General features: G+C 47.8%; 1 protein-coding gene across 1 annotated transcript in view; it reads right to left on the reverse strand.

Moving 5' to 3' along the window:
• Positions 1 to 19,939, reverse strand: part of STARD10 (StAR related lipid transfer domain containing 10) — a 61,336-nt gene that overhangs the window by 39,059 nt on the left and 2,338 nt on the right. The window lies entirely within an intron of this gene.

The following is a 19,939-nucleotide window of genomic DNA, read 5'->3' on the forward strand; positions in this document are numbered from 1 at the left end:
CTGCAACCCTCTTCCATGTTTGCAGAGCTCTAGGAGGAGCCTGGCTGCAGGATCAGGCCAATGGCCCACCTAGTCCAGCATCCTGTTCTCACAGTAGCCGACCAAGAAGCCTGTGGGAAACCCGCAAGCAGGATTCGAACACAAGACCTCCTGAGGTTTCCAGCAACTGGTATTCAGAAGCATTGCTCCTTCCAACCATGGAGGCAGAACACAGCCCTCCTGGCTAGTAGCCGTCAACAGCCGTCTCCTCCTCCATGAATTTCACAGAATCATGGAATTCTAGAGTTGGGAGGGACCCCAGGGGTCATCTAGTCCAACTCCTTGCAGTGCAGGTATATGCAGGTGGCCTGTACAGGGATCGAACCCACAACCTGGGTGTTACCAGCACCGGGCATCTCCTTTCAAAGCCATCCTAGTTGGTGGCCCTTGCTGCTTCCTGTGGGAGGGAGTTCCACAGATTAATCACATGCTGCCTGAAGAAGGACTTCCTTTGCTCCATCATCATGAATCTTCCCGCATTCAACAAGTTCTAGAGTTACACAGGAGGGAGGGAAAACTCCCCCTCCATCCACTTTCTCCCTGCTGTGCTTGGTTTTATAAATCCCATCACCTCTTCCTTGCCTTTTCCCGGAACTGAAATATCCCAAACATTACAAACTTTCCCCGCAGGTGTGAGTTGCTCACTCCCCTTGGTCTGGTCCACATCAACAGTCTAGCTTTGGCATCATTCTAATTCTTTCAGGTGAGTCTCAAGGTAAGAGGCAGGCACCGCCAAGGAGAGGACAGAAGGCCTTTCCGGGGCCTTGTCCTCATGGACTTAGAGAAGACTGGTTGGATGGGTGAGGATCATCCTCTACAACCATCTCTCCATGATCTTCCTTGCCCTTCCTAGGGGGGAATTGTGGTGTTGGTTGTGCGGTGGATTTGCATTTAGGAAAGTCGCCCAGTTTGTTCAAAGGCTGGTGGTTCTGCCTCAACATTGGCAGAATCCGGAAAAACGGGTTCGGTGAGAATCGAAGCATGAGAAGGACCAGGTGCAGAGCAGGGATGAGAGGGAGGGAGGGAATAGGAGGAAAGTTCATGAGAAAGAAGATATGGAAGAAGATATGGAAAGGTTCTTCTCCGTCTCTCGTACCGCTAGAACTCGCGGATATCCCATGAAGCTTAGAAGATTGAGGACACCTGGAAAAAGTCCTTCTCCACGCACTGAACTATGGGCTCGTCCCCAAATCCCAGCTCAGAGAACAGTTCAGAGCGGTTTTCCCCTTGTCAAGCTCCGTTCCCAAAGAAAACCTGCAATTTAGCTCTAACAGGAACAGCTTTCTGCAGAAAACCCGACTGCTGTTTGCTCTGAATGAGCGCTAAAGAGCAGGAAAGTGAATAAGCCCCATGAAGCATTTTTGTTAGGGATTGTAGGGAAAGACCTGCCAAGGAAATTGAAGAACATATTTACGTATGCGACAACGGCGGCCAGAGTCTTAATAGCGCAAGGATGGGAGAACGAAGAAATCCCGACAAAAGAACTGCGGCAAGGGAAACTAATGGAATATGTGGAACTGGCGAAATTGACGTATAAATTACATGAAAAGGACAACTGTGACTTTAAAGAAGAATGGGAACCTTTTACAAAGTATTTAAAGAAATGATGAAATGAACCGATCTCCTTGGCAGGTTTTGAATAAACATAAACAAATTTACTATTGGTAACTTATAGAGAGGCAAATTAAGGATCATTACAATTTGATAATAGGCAGAAAATAACATGTGCTTAAAAACCAGAGAGAGGAGCTGAGGGAAGTCTGAGAGGGGGGTTTCTTTTAGGGAGGGGGGAGGGAAACTTGGGGGGATGAGGAAGATACGTTTTTGATAAATTGTTATGTTGAAATTTTCAATAAAAACTATTTATAGAAGAAGAAGAAGAAGAAGAAGAAGAAGAAGAAGAAGAAGAAGAAGAAGAAGAGGAAGACCCATGCTTGACCTTGCTTGGCCACCAACTTGGATGGCTTTGAAAGAGGACTGGGAGAATTCAGGGAGGAGAGAATGGCTGTTTCTGAATACCAGTTGCCAGAAATGGCAGGAGGGGAGAGGGGTCTTGTGTTCGAATCCCGATTGTGGGTTTCCCACAGTCATCTGTTTGGCCATAGTGAGAAGCGGACTCTGGACTAGATGTGCCATTTGGGCCTGATCCAGCAGGATCTTCTCTTCTTCTTTTGCCCTACTGGTTTACAATCTAGCCACGCAAAGGCCAGAGGTTTTTACACGCACGTAAACACGCACGTCCCTCCATCCAGTTCAACAGCAGAATTAAAGTCGGAGCAAAACCGCTGGAGGAAGTTGCAGAGCAGAGCCACTGAGGGGTGTGGCCTGGGGAAAAGGGGTGTGGCCAGGAGAGAGTCTCAAGGGCCAGAGAGAGATGCCCAGAGGGCCACATTTCGTCTCTGGGCCAGAGGTTCTCCATTCCTGTTTTGGAGAAACGTGAGATATAGACCATGGCGAACAAATAACGAAATGGTGCGCATATATTTTTGTTACACACCGAGCTCTCACTGTTGCACAAATCGAAACAAATTAAATTAAATCAAATTAAATTTAAAAAATCCTTCCAGTAGCACCTTAGAGACCAACTAAGTTAGTTATCGGTATGAGCTTTCGTGTGCATGCACACTTCTTCAAATACACAAATGTGTGCATGCACAATTCTTCAGTTGCGCAAATGCGTAATTTAATCCCTTCAAGGTCTGAGAGCTCAAGGCTGTTTCCATGAAATGCTGCCTCTCTCGGCATCCGCACAAATCATTATCCTAGCAAATGGGTAGGGGAACTGTTCTCCAGCCAGCGGACACAAACTCCCACCCCACCCCCTTCAATATCTGCAAGCTGCTGGCCCGATCAATGCCCCAATTCCAGGGCTGGCACACTTCCTGTGCTTAAAAACTTCCCATGAAGGAGAGTCCACCAATTTCCAAGGGAGTTCTTACCCTCAGAAAGGTCTTCCTAGTGTTTAGTCGGAATCTCCTTTCTTGTAACTCGAAGCCATGGATTCGAGTCCTACCTTCCAGAGCAGGAGAAAACAAGCCTGCTGCCTCTTCTATATGACAGCCCTTGAGATATTTGAAGATTAAAAGATGCCTGCTTCTTGGGAGAAAAGCAATGACAATCCTAGACAGCATCTTAAAAAGCAGAGACATCACCTTGCCAACAAAGGTCCATATAGTTAAAGCTCTGGTTTTCCCAGTGGTGATGTATGGAAGTGAGAGCTGGACCATCAAGAAGGCTGATCGCTGAAGAATTGATGCTTTTGAATTCTGGTGCTGGAGGAGACTCTAGAGAATCCCATGGACTGCAAGAAGATCAAACCTCTCCATTCTGAAGGAAATCAGCCCTGAGTGCTGACTGGAAGGACGGATCCTGAAGCTGAGGCTCCAAGACTTTGGCCACCTCATGAGAAGAGAAGACTCTATGGAAAAGACCCTGATGTTGGGAAAGATGGAGGGCACAAGGAGAAGGGGACGACAGAGGACGAGATGGTTGGACAGTGTTCTCGAAGTTACAAGCATGAGTTTGACCAAACTGCAGGAGGCAGTGGAAGACAGGAATGCCTGGCGTGCTCTGGTCCAGGGGGTCACGAAGAGGCGGACACGACTAAATGACTAAACAACAACATTCCCTGAACACTATACTGAGTTGGGCTGCATTATGTCTAAGGTCCCCTTTTCACGTGGGAGCATCCTCGTCTGTTAAACACATGCCATCAAGGAGCGACAGCCTGTGTGGTTTGTGTGAATCATGCCTTTCCACATATCCATAATGACAGGGAACAACAGGATGCGAGCAGCGCCCACTTTTCATGTCAGTTGGGAAAACTCAGCTAATGTTGTTTGGAAGCAGATCAGGGTGGCTGTTTAAACATTAACTAACAGGCAGAGTCTCATAAGTGAGACGTGTCATTTGATTCCAAGATGAGCCAGGCTATCGGCTGTTCCCAGAACCGGCTCCCTGCCAAAACCTTTCAGGGTTAGATTGTGCTCCATGACGTATCCTGAACATCTATTGAGGGAGAAACTGACCAGGGAGGGAGGCAAGAGAGGTGAATGGCAGGTGGTCAAACAAAACAAAGCCCCTTCTCTCTTCCACGCAATCTGTTCATTTATTACGCCGATAAGGAGCGTCATAAAATAATCTTATCTAGCCTCTGTCCGAGTCCAAGAAAATAAAACAACCCTAAAGCTATATACTGCAATCGAGCCACGATAAGATTATAAGCGGGAACCGGAAAAGAAGCCCAAACACAAAACCAGCACAATAAAATATAAATTAATCCTGCCACCCATAACATCAGGATTTGATCTTAAAAGGATGGGGAGAATCAGGAAAACCTTAACCTAAAGAACCGCAAAGGGGGTGTTGGGTGGGTTTCTCTTGGGAGAGCGTTCCATAGATGTGGGGCCACCACCAAAGGGGGGGTGTCTCTCTTGTTGCCCCCCTCTGAGCTTCAGGTTGAGAAACCCCACAGAGAAGGGGTTTCCTAGACCTTATGATACAGGGAGGTGTGTAGGGGAGTTTGGATTTGATATCCTCCCGCTTTATCACTACCCTACGGAGTCCCAAAGCGGCTAACAACCTCCTTTCCCTTCCTCCCCCACAACAAACACTCTGTGAGGTGAGTGGGGCTGAGAGACTTCAGAGAAGTGTGACTGGCCCAAGGTCACCCAGCAGCTGCATGTGGAGGAGCAGGGAATTGAACCCAGTTCACCAGATTACGAGTCCACTGCTCTTAACCACTACACCACACTGTAAGGGACGGGGTCTTAAGTACAGAGGTCTCAAGTCGTGAAGGGTTCTGGGCTTGTTGTTGTTTAGTCGTTTAGTCCTGTCCGACTCTTCTTGACCCCCTGGACCAGAGCACGCCAGTCCCTCCTGTCTTCCACGGCCTCCCACAGTTTGGTCAAACTCATGCTGCTAGCTTTGAGTTCACTGTCCAACCACCTCGTCCTCTGTCCTCCCCTTCTCCTTGTGCCCTCCATCTTTCCCAACATCAGGGTCTTTTCCAGGGAGTCTTCTCTTCTCATGAGGTGGCCAAAGTCTTGGAGCCTCAGCTTCACGATCTGTCCTTCCAGTGAGCACTCGGGGCTGATTTCCTTCAGAATGGATCTGTTTGATCTTCTTGCAGTCCATGGGACTCTCAAGAGTCTCCTCCAGCACCAGAATTCAAAAGCATCAATTCTTCGGCGATCAGCCTTCTTGATGGTCCAGCTCTCACTTCTGGCACCTTGTCTCAAAAAGAATATTGTGAAGTTGGAAAAGATTCAGGAAAATGCAACCAAAATGGTCAAGGGAGGGATTGGAGTGACTCCCTTATGAGGGAAGGACGCAGAATTTCATAAATGTCTATCCTGTCACCTCCAGGACTTGGGGGGACTTCAGTGACTCCACTAAATTTCTTCCCTTCCCTTCCATTTCTACAGTAGTTTTCTTACAGATCGTCTGCAAGCTGAAAGCAATAAACCTGAGAAAAATGTTGGTTTTTTTTGCAGGGCGGGGGTATTTTTTGCACCCACTCAGATCACATGCAAGCTAAGCGCCTCAAGCGTTGCGATCTCCGTCCTCCTGATTCAGCACCTGCTCTAAGGTCTGTGGTCTCAGCAACGCATTTTTAGCAAAGCTTGTCTTAATGAACGCCAGAGCAGTCAGGGTCTTGAAATGTCTCTGTTACCGGGAAAGATAGATCTGGACTATATGAAGCAGAAGAGCAGGGAATGATCATGGTAATGAAAATAAATGTGGGAAAGCAGAGGATGAGTTATACCTGCCCAAAAGGTGTAGCGGAACATTATGTAAGTAAAGGACAGTTTTGTGGATGATGCCTAGAGAGGACTCTGCTGACTCTGGTGCACAGCTGTGCTGGCTCAGGATGATGGGCTTTGTACAGTGGGACCTTGGTTCCCAAACTTAATCCGTTCCGGAATCCGTTCCAAAACCAAAGCATTCCAAAACCAAGGCACGCTTCCCCATAGAAAGTAATGCAAAATGGATTAATCCATTCCAGACTTTTTTAAAAAAACCTAAAACAGCAATTTAACATGGATTTTACTTTCTAAAGAGAGCATTGATCCATAAAATGAAAGCAATAAACAATGCAGTCACACAATCAGTCAAGTAGCTGAACTGGGTTCCACACAGTCACAAAAACAAAACAAAAAAAGAGCCACAAAACCACAAAATAAATAGCAAAAACAGACAGACCTCAGCGTAACACTCACAATGGAAGTGTGGCACTCAAAACGGAGCACGTTCGGCTTCCGAGAAAAGTTCACAAACCGGAACACTTATTTCCGGGTTTGCAGTGTTTGGGTTCCAAGTTGTTTGAGAACCAAGGCATTTGAGAACCAAGGTACCACTGTACAGTGGACCCTCCAGATATGAATTTAATTCGTTCCAGGTGTTCGTCTGCGCCCTGAAAATTCTGTAAGCAGAGGCGCCGCTTCTGTGCACGTGCGCGCACACGAAACCTGGAAGAATACTCTTCCGGGTTTGCTGCGTTCGCAACCCGAAAGTTGCATTACCCGAAGGTAACGTAACCCGAGGGTCCACTGTAGTCTGAAACGCCCGGACCATGTTGGCAGGGGCTGATGGGAGTTGTAGTCCGGAACTTCCAGAGGACACCAGCCTGGCAAAGGACCTCAGGCAGTCAGGAACCAAGAGAGACAGGGACTTAGCAAATGGGCAGAAGCCCCGCACAGCCTTGGGAGCTGCCTGGTTCCACGCTGCTTGCATATCCTGTTTTATCCGTTATCCTTGACATTGTCCTGTTCTGACGGATTGGTTGCGCGTTTTGTTTTTGTTTGACTGCAAGGCTGCCCTAGAAACACCATTTCGAAGGGCAGGATATAATTTGTTCTATCCATAAATCAATAAATCAATGATGGGGAGGGGGGCGAATCCTGCTGCTCCCAAACAGCAGAGAAGGAGGGGAAAGCTGTTTCCAGACTGGACAACTTCCAGACGCAAACAGGGGCTCAAAGGATGAGCTGAATCCCCCTCTGCGCAAATTAAAATAAAAGGAGACCCCCCCCCTGTAGTCCAGACCAGTTAAAAGTGTTAACATCTCTTTTGCTGCTTGCGAGAACCGATAATCCCCGTCGCCTAGAAGACAGGCCTCAAGAAAGTAGATAGAGAAAAGTGTTCTCCCTCTCTGAGAACACTCAAACTTGCAGGCATCCCATAAAGCTAAATGTGGGAAGATTTAGCACTTCTTCATGCAGCACAGGGTTCAACTATGGAACTCCCTGCCACAGGAGGGCAGTGGTTAGAGTGTCAGACTAAGACCTGGGAGACCAGGGTTCGAATCCCCACTCGGCCATGAAGCTCCCTGGGTGTGATCCTGAGCCAGTCACTGCCTCTCAGTCTGACCTACCTCACAGGGTTGTGGTGGGGATTAACAGAGGAGGGGGAGAAACATGTAGGCCACCTCAAGAAAAAGGTGGGATGTACCGTATTTTTCGCTCCATAATACGCACTTTTTTACTCGTAAAAAGTAAGGGGAAATGTGTGTGCCTCTTATGGAGCGAATGCGTGGTCCCTGGAGGCAAATTGCCCAGGGGTGAAAAGCAGATTTTTACAAAGAGGGTAGGGGGTGTTGAAATGAAGCCGCTGAGCAGCTGATCGGCAAGTGATTGGGAGGGAGATAAGGGACGCTAGCGATAAAGGAGGCTGCCTGGGAGGGGGGAGGTAAAAGCACATGGATCCTCAGGATTTTTGCATTGGGTCACCCCAAATGCACCATCAGATCACATAGCATGTCCATGGCTACAGCCTGCACCAAAAAACACACGCATCCACTGTTTCATGGACCGCAATGGCACAAAAATGTAGTTACAAAGCACGGATCCACATGGATGCTCAGGATTTTTGCATTGGGTCACCCCAAACTCACTGTCAAATCACATGTCTGTGGCCATAGCATGAACACAACAATCATACACCCACTATTTCGTTCAGAATATATTTTTTTCTTGTTTCGTCCTCTAAAAACTAGGTGCGTCTTATGGAGCGAAAAATACGGTAGATGCAACACAGAAAGATAGAAAGATTTAAAAGAGGATCACACCCATTTGTGCAGGAGGATAAGGCTGTGCAGGGGTGCGGGGAAAGGCACTTTGCGCATGCTCACAGTCACTTTTCTTCACTACTTCAGTACTCCAAGACAAAGCCCCAGTATTGAAAACAGGCTGCCAGGCTCAGCTCCAGACCAGAACAGTTTCTATGGCTGCCATATGTCTGGATTTTCCCAGACATTACCAGGATTTCAAGGGAGGAAGTGACGTCCAGGGGGAATTTCCGGAGGGTGGCGCTTTGTCCTGGATCTTAGGCAAGTCAATCGAAAAATCGTGGGTTTTTGGGTGGCTTTTCCCACCAAACTTTTGGGGTGTCCTGGTTTCTACATTTTGAAATACGACAACCCTAACCGCTTCTCTCTTGGCAACTGCAATCTTTAGGGAAGGGCAGGAGACTCAGAAGGCTGGATTCGTCTCAAGGACGTGCACAGATGTGGGAAAGGCTTATCTTTTTATGGAACCAGTAAATCTAAAGAGCAGGTGAAACTGTCAGGGGAAGAGGAAGGGCGGGAGAAGAGGAAGAGAACTGGTCTAACCAGATTCAGATCTGAGTTCCCACTTACTGCTAGGTCTCCTTGTTTCAGAGGCCTTGTTTCTGACACCTCGGACAGCCCCTGATGCTCACTTCACACTAAGCTGCTGTTTATTAAACTATGGTGAAACATGGACCAATTATAAACGCCATCTCCAACTCCTCGAAAGATTCCATCAACGGTATCTCTGAAAAAATGTACACCTCACTTGGGAAGACCGGAGAACAAATACCAGTGTACTGGAAGAAGCAAAGATCACCAGTGTCAAAGCAATGATTCTTCAACATATAGTCGGAATCTCTTTTCTTGTAACCTGAAGCCATGGGTTCGAGTCCTCTCCTCCAGAGAAGGAGAAAACAAGCTTGCTCCATCTTCCATGTGGCAGCCCTTCAAATATATGAAGATGGCTATCCTATCTCCTCTCGGTTTCCTCTTTTCCAGGCTAAACATACCCAGCTCCTTCAACCACTCCTCATAAGGCTTGGCGGACTCCAGCTCCCATCAGCCCCAGCCAGCATGACCAATGGTCAGCGATGATGGGAGTTGGAGTCCAGCCACATCTTCAAGGCCACAGATGTTCCCCTATTCCTGTCTTTAGTGGAACAAGGGTCCAATTCTGCCTGAGGCAGCTTTTCATGTTCCTAAATAGACCCCGAACTTCACAGTAAACCGCCTAAGGAAGAAGCCATCTTACTTGTTAGAAATGGTAATTGAAATTAGGGCATTTTTTATTTTTTTTTAAGACAGACTGTTTTCGGATCTGAAAAGATACAAAGCTGCCATTTCTGTCTCACAACTTGGGCAAGGATTCTGTCGCCTGCATTTCACGCCCTCGGTTTGCTGAAAAGTGCAACTGTGCAAACCTATTATTCCTAGCAATGTAGTCTATGTGAACATGAGAACACACTCCTAAGATGTATATTTCTCAAAGCACAAAAAGTACTGTACTCTTCTTTTAATGGAGAAAAAGTTAGTGTCAGAAGTAAACTTGACACTAAAAATTAAAAGCAGAGCTGGATTAAGGCCTAGGGTACGGTCCACTGAAAATGCTGTGAAATCGAGTGGTAGGTCAGCACAGTTGCATAAGGCCATGGACGGGGCCCTGAATTTCCACCCACAAGTTGGATCTGTCAGTCTCACCCTTAGCGGCATCCAAAATCTGGCAGCTGAAGTTGCTCCTTCACTCTTTGCACAATGAGGGATGGGTAAATCTGTCAATCTCAATTTCTCTGTTTTCCACTCTTAAGTGGAATTTTATCATGCAATTTGTATGCCAGTGTGGTGCAATGGTTAGAAGGCTGGGCTGTGATAAGAGAGATGGGAGAGGTGGGTTGTTACAGGAATTCTAAGGTCTCATATATATAAATCATATGTTCATAAATCTACAAGGCAAACACATACATAAGTATATAAACCACGTGTTTGAAATAGTACAGGAGAGCAATCCCGAAGTCATTTTGACTCTCCCAATGACCTCAAATATTCTCTGCAGTGAGGGAGGAAATGGAAAGTCTCCCCATTGTCTTTTGCTTACCTGTCTGAAGGGCGTATGTGTGAATAGGGTGACCCTGTGACCTGGAGTCAGGAATTAAAGTATTTGCCAGGCTGCCCAGTTAAAGCAATCAGTGACCATTATCAGGTATTCTGGTAAACAGGATTTCTGCTGTAGACAGCCTCCTTCTGTGATGTATGTATGTTGTTTTTGGGGGGGTCTTGGGCTACGGGGGGGCAATTTCATAAGTCTTTACAGTGTATAAGGGCTTGTGCACCATGTTCTGGGTCCCTCCTCCCTCCTGCATGTGGTGAGTGAGGACCCTGTTGCAACAGTTAATAAAGATCAGGCTTACTAGCTGCTTTGCTTCTCAATATTCTCTAGCTGGCCTCTGTTGTTTTCTCCTTCCGATGGGGGACCTTCTTAAGGACTCTATAGAGGCTCTTAGATACCCCATAAGGGGAAAGGAGCAGGTTTTTCTTATAACAGTTAGAATGCCGGGCTGGGATAGAGCGCTGGGAGAGACCAGGGTTCAAAGCCCCGCTCAGCCATGAAGCTCACTGAGTAACCTTCGGTGGGGACCAGCCCCCAGCAGGTAAAACGACGTAGCCCACCTTGAGCTCCTTCAAGGAAGTAAAGGTAAAGGGTAAAGGGACCCCTGACCATTAGGTCCAGTCGTGGCCGACTGGGGTTGCGGCGCTCATCTCGCTGTACTGGCCGAGGGAGCCGGCGTACAGCTTCCGGGTCATGTGGCCAGCATGACTAAGCCGCTTCTAGTGAACCAGAGCAGCGCACGGAAACGCCGTTTACCTTCCCGCCAGAGCCGTACCTATTTATTTACTTGCACTTTGACGTGCTTTCGAACTGCTAGGTTGGCAAGAGCTGGGACTGAGCAACGGGAGCTCACCCCATCGCGGAGATTCAAACCGCCGACCTTCTGATCAGCAAGTCCTAGGCTCTGTGGTTTAACCCACAGCGCCACCTTCATCTCTTTTTCCTTCAAGGAAAGGTAGGGTATAAATGCAATATATAAATAAAACGTGCATTTTCCTGCACACAATGATGTGCAATTTTGTTAATGTTTCTGGGCTGGAAAAGGGTACTGCAAGATTCGGAGATGTGGAAATTTCCAACGATGGCTGTGTTGCACTTCACTTTTGTTTCGGAAGGTGCAAATCAGATTCACCTACGAATGCTTTGTAGATTCCTGGCCACATCCGAACCCAAACAGCTCACCAATCTTGGAGAACGGGTGGAGAGAAAGGGCTGGAGACACATAGCGCCTAGGTTTCTCTAACGCAGAGGAAAAGTAACATTCTTCCTGCCCGTTGTGGCTGTTTCTCTGCCTGGCTTTGAAGCCTGAATGCAGGCCTCTGAAGCAGAGACAATATTCTTCTCCCTTTCCCCTTTCTCTTGAAGGAAGGGAGAAACAGGAACCTGTAACCTCTCTTGCCTAAGTGTGAATTTATCCGCCAGAGTGAGGTGCAAGGACTGATAGAAGCTTCTCATTTACTCAACAATCAGCTAAAAACTGCCTCCCCCGTGGAGAGTGGGAAGCTTTGTATCGGCAAAGTGTAAATGCCGAAGCAAAATGAAGACTCTTGCTTCTAAAAAAAGACCCCCGCCTGCCTCGCCTGCTTCTCAAGGCTTGCAAAGAATCGCTTTCAAAGGACACGGCAAACAGCTTCCACCTGGGTTTCTCTTCAAATTGCCACCTCTCTTCTTCTGCGAGGTTCTCCTCTGCCTTACACGCTACTCGCAAGGGTTCAAGAAGCAAAGCTTTCCCGGCGCCACACCCCAGCGGCGCTGGAAAACTGCACCGGTTTAATTTCCGCCTGCTGGGCAGCAGGGAAAGGCGTGGGGTAGGCCTGGCACAAAATAAGGTGCCCAACATCTGCCCTTCTGCCGAGAGAAGACTCTTGCCTTTCTCCAAATGTAGAAGCCTAGGAACCAAATTACCTTTTTGTCCGCCCAATGTCTCGGGTGTGTTTGTGTGTGTTGTACTGGTGTCTCTTGGTGTCTGGGGGGGGGGGGGACATAACCTAAAAACCTAAGAAGAGCCTGCTGGATGAGGCCAATGGCCCATCTAGTCCAGCATCCTGTTCTTGCAGAGACCAACTAGATGCCTGTTGCAAGTGTGATAACAATTTTAAGGTCTTAGATATGTATTAAACGTTCATAAGTGTACCAACCAATCACGTACATAGATCAGCACAGGAAGACCGACCTGAAACCATTTTTGATTCCCAAACTGACCAAATGTTTTCTCTGTAAGGTCAAAGGAAAATCGAAAAGCCTCCCCATTGTCTTTTCCTTCACAAATCCTGTCTTAAGGGTATGTCTGTGTATGAATAGAGTGAGCCTGTGACCTGGCTCAGGAACTAAGTATTTATCATTACAAAAGACTGGCCAGGCTCCCCAGGGTATCCAATCAAGTAAGCATTAAACAGGTAACCTGCCAGACAGGAGGTGAACAACACACTCAGATTTCTGCTGTAGATCACCTTTTCTGTGATGTAGGTATGATGTATCTGGGGGGGGGGGGGCTTGGGTTACACCCCTTCTGTGATATATGCATGATGTATGGAGGGGTGGTCTGGAGCTCCAGGGCAGGGAATTTAAAATATTAACACAAGCAGGATCTGAAGTGAACACAGGAGTCCTCTCCCCTCCTGTGTCTTCCAAAAACTTCCATCCTGGCTCGAAGTCCTCGATAGCCCTCGCCTCCTCCATCAATTGGCCTACTGGTCTTTTAAGGCTATCTAAGGTCAGTGGCCATCCCTGCTCCTGTGGCAATGAGTTCCATAAATGGGCTGGAGCCGGATAGTCGATAGGACCAGTGCCTAAGCCAATGCCTCTCATTCCTGAATTCAATAAAGTTGTGGCCTAATTCGCCCATTTAACCTTAAATTATGGTGTCTCGTGTCTTTATTTATCCTGGTGGGGGGCGGGAACTCGCCACGCAAAGCCACTTCCGGCCTGCCCAGGAGGTGGGATTGCGGGCTTCACGCCCACCCCCACGTGAGCGGGGGCTGGTTTCAGCCCCCGCGAGAACAGGGGAATCCCGGCCGCGTCTGCCCCCCCAGTCAGCCAATCGGCTGGCCGGGGGGGCGTGGCCTGCCCTATTTAGGGCCGGCACAGAGGGGGCTCGCCCTCTTTTCGCCAGCTAGCCCCCACGTTTTCCCACCCTCCCTCCCTTTAGGTAGGCTTTAGGTAGGTCTTTGACTTTGCTATGGACTTCGGTCTGTCTGTCGCCGCAAGGGGCATGGTAGGAATTTTTCCCAATTGGCAATTTACAGCCTTTTGGTTTTTCGCCTACCTCGTAGCAACTCGTCACAACTCTTCGGCATTGGCGGTAGGCATTGGTAAGAAGGGGTTAAGAGGATGTGGGGGGGGAGGAACGCCATCACCTCCCCCCAGTGAGCGAAGGGTGGTCCGTTAAAGGACTCCGGGGGGCGTGGCCCTGTCCGAAGCCTATGGAGGTGTGGGCCAAAGGCACGCCCCCGAGCGTTGACCCGGTGACTCCACTCCCCCGATATAGTGTTAACCCTTCCCCATGTCTCCAGCAAATGGGCTGGAGCCGGATAGTCAATAGAACCAATGCCTAAGCCAATGCCTCTCATTCCTGAATTCAATAAAGTTGTGGCCTACCGTAATTCGCCCAATTAACCTTAATTATGGTGTCTCGTGTCTTTATTTATCCTGGTGGGGGGCGGGAACTCGCCACGCAATGAGTTCCATAACTGGGCTCGGGATGCAAACCTATCTAGCTTCACCAACCAACGCCGCACGTTCGTACCTTGAACGCAAGTCTGCAAGGGCCTAAGAACCTGAAAAGGGCCTAAGAACCATCTGCAAAGTTCTGAATGCCAAGAAGTGGGCTTCAGATTGAGAAATGCTGCCAGGCTTCTGCACAATTTCATGCTGGCTCTGTTGGAGAAGAAACAGCTGGACTCTTAGATAAGAGCAAGGGAAGCTGTGTAATACCGAATCAGACCACTGGTCAGGCAGGGATGTCTCACAGCTTCCCTGGAGAAGCCAGCGAGTTTTGAACCCGGACCTTCTGACACTGACCAACACGACCCCCCCCCCACCAATGCTTTCTATGTGACGTTTACGAACCTGTAGCACCTTAGAACACGTGTCTTTTAAAAAAGAAGAAATGCCTTTTTGCTCGTGCAAAGTTTGCGGGGACGTTAGATGACAACTGTTTCCTCAGCATTCATTCATATGTGAGCACATGAAGTCCTTAACAATTTCACCCTTGAAGTCACCTTATCCACATACGTCCACTCAGAAAGTGATGGATTCTTCACCACAGGCAGTTTTTAAACAGAGGGCGGATGTCCATCTGTCATATAATATTGCATCTTGTTATATTTATTGCTGTTATTTAGCATTACCTGACATTTTCAGAAGGTAAGATTAAAATCCTTTGGTTTTCCTTCAAGCAGTTTACAGTGGTGCCTCGCAAGACGAAAAGAATCCGTTCCGCGAGTCTCTTCGTCTAGCGGTTTTTTCATCTTGCGAAGCAAGCCCGTTGATGGCTTAGTGGATTAGCGCTATTAGCGGTTTAGCGGCTTATTGGCTTAGTGGATAAGCGGATAAGTGGCTTAGCGGCTTAGAAAGGGGGGGGGGGGAGGAAAAAAAACCTGCAGGAACTCGCAAGACATTTTCGTCTTGCGAAGCAAGCCCATAGGAAATTCATTTTGCGAAGCGCCTCCAAAACGGAAAACTCTTTCGTCTAGCGAGTTTTCCGTCTTGCGAGGCATTCGTCTTGTGGGGCACCACTGTATGTGCTCCTTCTTCAAACGTAGCCTTACCAATCTACATGTTGTCCAATCACAGAAAATAATAGCAGGTTTGAATTGCTTACAGCCAAAAACATATTTTTAAGGCCCTCAATGAAAAATTGGGTTTCACACTACCTAGTGGGACATTCTCCCAGTAGAGCTGTGCCCTTGTTATCTACTTATCAAATGTATTTTCCCACCTTTTTCTCCAAGGAGCTCAAGGTGGCCTAAGTAATGCTCCCCCTCCTCATTTAATCCCCCCATCGACCCTGCAAGGTAGGCTGGGCTGAGAGGCAGCCACTGACCCCCACTGCATGTGGCCAAGTCAGGATTCGAACCCGGGTCTCGCAGGCCCTAGTCCAGCTTTCTAACCATTACACCACACCGGCTCTCTTGGTTTCTAGCCATGCGTAAGGTCTATCCATCTCCTTCTCTGAGACTCTCAACAGCATGGGTAGGCAAACTAAGGCCCGGGGGTCGGATCCGGCCCAATCGCCTTCTAAATCCAGCCCTCAGACGGTCCAGGAATCAGCAGGTTTTCACATGAGTAGAATGCGTCCTTTTATTTAAAATGCATCTCTGGGTTATTTGTGCGGCCTAGGAATTCATTCTTCTTCTTCTTTTTTCTTTTCTTTTTTCAAAATATAGTCCGGCCCCCACATGGTCTGAGGGACAGTGGACTGGCCCCCTGCTGAAAAGGTTTGCCGACTCCTGCAGCATCCATTGACCTCCCCTCATAAATCTAAATCTGAAGAGCAGTTGGTCAGCTGCAAACCCTCAGAGGAGGCCCTTAGCTCGGTCCCACCACCTTCACAGAGCCAGTGTGGTGTAGTGGTTAAGAGCAGTAGTCTCGTAATCTGGTGAACCGGGTTCGCGTCCCCGCTCCTCCACATGCAGCTGCTGGGTGACCCTGGGCCAGTCACACTTCCCTGAAGTCTCTCAGCCCCACTCACCTCACAGAGTGTTTGTTGTGGGGGAGGAAGGGAAAGGAGAATGTTAGCCGCTCTGAGACTCCTTCGGGTAGTGATAAAGCGGGATATCAAATCCAAACTCTTCTTCTTCTCACAGGGACGCTTGTTGGGGACGCAGAAGAGGGCCTTCTCGGTGGTGGCTCCTCCCAAGCAACTTGAAAACCCCCTCCCTAGAGAAGCCAGACAGACTCCCTCCTTGCTGTCCTGCCACCAGCAGATGAAGGCTTGCTTGTTCCAACAGACCTTGGGGATCTAACTGCTTTTAAGGAAAGGTCTGTTGCTTGCTGTTTTTATTGCACTTATATGTATAGTTTTAATAGATATACATATATATGTGTGTGTACTTGGTCCATAGAGTACGGGACTCTTAATCTCAGGTTGTGGGTTTGAGCCCCACACTGGGCAAGAGATTCCTGCTTTGCAGGGGGCTGGGCTAGATGACCCTTGTGGTCCCTTCTAACTCTACAGTCCTATGATTCTACGATGAGAGAGAGAAAGAGTTTTAATTCTATCAATGTTTAATTTGCTTTTTGGTTATTGTTTGCCCTCCCCTTACATTTTTAGCAGTTCTTATTTTTAACTGTAAGTCGACGAGTCCCTGTCAAGGAAAAAGACAGGGTATAATTAAATATATTATAACAACAATAACCACCAAGAGTCATCTACCAGGTGGTGCTACACTTTCGTTTATGCCTCTGTGCCTTTCTCAGAAGTGAGGTCTCTCTCTCTCTCTCTCTCTCTGTGTGTGTGTGTGTGTGTCTTTCTGAGAAGGGAGAATAGATGAGATTACAAACTGCAAGATGGGAAAACAGATTCTGGGCCTCTTAAACCTCTGCCTCATTTCACCATCTCCAATAGATGGAACTGATCAACTGGAGGAAACAAGCTATCGTATATCATATCTCCAAGTGCCCACCCTGTTGAGGCATGATTTTAGAGGGTAACCGTTCCTCTTAACCGAGCCAGAAAAATAAAAACGTCTGATTCTATTATTTTTCAAGAGAAAATAACAGAAATCTCTTTCAAAGGCTATGCCTGGATCAAGAGATGCAGGCAGATGGACCTGTGGAGCTGAGGTTGCCAGCTTTCTCAAAATGCCTCTGCTGCTGTGCAGAAACAGCTTGGTACCTTGATATCTGCCACCACAGGCAGATTTCATGTTTACAAAAAGCACGGTGTTTATTTCCAGGCTGCGAAAAAGCTTCACCGGGAGATTTCCACAGACAGCACAAGAGCACTTCACATCATTCCCTCCTGCTTCTGGTCGGTTGCCAAGCCTAAAAAGGATCTACGTTTGCCGGCGCTCAAGGATCTCTGAGGCCCGTCCTCCAAATCCATCTCTTTAAATCTGTGGCGACTGAATCTATTCCTTGACACCACTTAGCCGTCGTTCTGCACGGGTGCAAAGCACGGAAGGAGCCACCGGAGCCCATTGATCCTTGTTGCTGCTTAGAGACGGCGTCTCGGAGGCACCAACTGACCTCTGGCCCCAGAGTGCCGGGTAACGTTAATGGGATGGAAACATCCGTTTTCCCCCTCGGGAAACCGATCTCCCTGCTCCACCTCTTTATGTGATTAAGCAAAGAGGATCTCTGCTAAAAAGCTTCAGGCATACAAGACAGAAGGAGCTGGATGAGGAGACAGATGAGGAACCGGGAAAGGAATCATATTTTCACAGCTCACTCGCATGATATGGGGGACGACGACGACTTTGGGTCGGCTCCTATAACTGTCTTTTCAGTCCGGTTTAGTTCTCCTCTTTGCCAGAGTGAGTGGTCTTATGAACGTGGTGGACTCTCCTTCGGGAGAGGTTTTTAAGCAGTGGAAGGATGGCCAATAGAACTGAGGCTGGGCAAACTGCGATCTCGACACCCGTGGGACACTGTAGCATTCACAAGACCCAGAAAAGCTGACTAACAAATGCCATGTTTAAAATGCATGTGTGAACCAGCTCACTGTGTATCTGAATGACATGCAGGGTATTTGGCAAAGCCCGAGCATGAGTTTTCTCTATAATTATTAACATAATAATTTATTATTATTATTATTATTATTATTATTATTATTATTATTATTAACAACAACAACAACAACAATGATTGGTATCCCACCCTTCCTTCCCTCCCAAAGGACTCCTGGATGAAGAAAGGCATCAGAAGCCCTTTCTGTATAGCAGAAAGTGGGTATATCTGGAATCACTGTTCACTACGTCTGTTTGCAGACCATTTCGGCAGCGTTGGACGTCATAAAACAAAGCTTTACGGCTTATTTTCCCCAGATAAGAATCTGACCCATTGCTTCTTTCAGAGACTTGCATAGTCTACAAAGACTTTCTAAGACTACTGTTTATTTGGTTCTATGTTTTCAAGAGTATCCATCAAGAGTGCCTATTTTGTGACTTTCAGAGATTTGTAAGATTTCTGTTTATTTGGTTTTGCAGCGAGTGCATATTTCATATATTTCATACTGTTCAATGTTCTGTACGGATTATATAAAGAGTTCATATTGACATCGCATTGTTGTACTTGGTCATCGTGTTGCCTTGGCTACTACTGATAATTGTTTGCAACACAGGGGTTTAATTGTGTGGTTACTTTCTGTATAGCAGGCAGGCATGGAGGGGAGAGGCCAGCTGAGCCCCTGACTCCTTGCATAGAAAAGGGGATCTCCAAAGCAGCTTCTCCCTCCCCTGTATGAAAAGTTGCATGTGATAAAATCCCCTGGTTCAACCAACCTTGCATCCGTCAAAAATCTGGAAGGCAGCGCCGTGTAAGACGCCAGGGCCACAGCCCTTTGTTGTTGTTGTTGTTTAGTCGTTTAGTCGTGTCCGACTCTTCGTGACCCCATGGACCAGAGAACGCCAGGCACTCCTGTCCTCCACTGCCCCCCGCAGCTTGGTCAGACTCATGCTGGTAACCTCGAAAACACTATCCAACCATCTCGTCCTCTGTCGCCCCCTTCTCCTTGTGCCCTCCATCTTTCCCAACATCAGGGTCTTCTCCAGGGAGTCTTCTCTTCTCATGAGGTGGCCAAAGTACTGGAGCCTCAGCTTCACAATCTGTCCTTCCAGTGAGCACTCAGGGCTGATTTCCTTCAGAATGGATCGGTTGGATCTTCTTGCAGTCCATGGGACTCTCAAGAGTCTCCTCCAGCACCAGAATTCAAAAGCATCTCATAGGGAGATAATAATTATTGCCTCCCTTACAGGGTTGTTGCGAGTATTAGGAAGACCATGTATGTGTGGCACTTGGATCTCTCCGAAAGCTGTGTGCGTTGCAAAGCTCAGAGACAAACAGGGTTAGGAATTCAGATATATAAGCTAGGCGCCAAATGGCTCCTGAAACCAGGGTTGTGGTTGCCTAGTGACCATTTGGGGTCCAGACGACTCAAAAGTCGTATCTTTCCGTGCGACTTTTTGGTACCTGAAATTCATTCTGATTGTGTAGGATGGCAGGATTCTACAGGATGTGGAACTGGGGCGTGAAAACAGTCCCAAGCCAAGGATCCACAGGTGGTGGAGACATCAGGCACCATCCTGACTCCTGGACATCTTCACTTGGTCGCAAGCGGCTGATAGCCAGGTGCAAAATGTGCCTAGCAAATTTCGAAGTTTGGAGAGGCCTCTAGAATGCTAGGAGAGCGTCTCCGGGGGGGGGGGACGGGGGGGAACGACACTAATCTGAAACCTGAGAGAATCACTGTCAGTGCGTGAAGGCAATACGGAGCCAGTCGGTCTCAGCATAAGCTTCCTCTGTTCTTAAAGAATAATTACATTAGGGCATCCTCCATTTATTATATAGTAGCTAGCATGTGGTGTTCAGGCAAAGACAGCCAACCAAGCTCCAGTGGAACTTCAATGCTCTCTGGAGAAAACTCTCTTCCCTTGCCCGACCTACCTCACAAGGTTGTTGTGTTGACAAGGAGGGAAAGCACCGGAGTGATTCAGAGATCATTATACTGCTTCTCATAGGATTCAGAGAACTTTGCAAACCTGACCAACTAAACGCAACGTCGCCCCAGTAAGGAAGGCCAGCAT

Source organism: Podarcis cretensis, assembly GCF_951804945.1.
Source record: "Podarcis cretensis genome assembly, chromosome: 4".
NCBI lineage: Eukaryota > Metazoa > Chordata > Lepidosauria > Squamata > Lacertidae > Podarcis > Podarcis cretensis.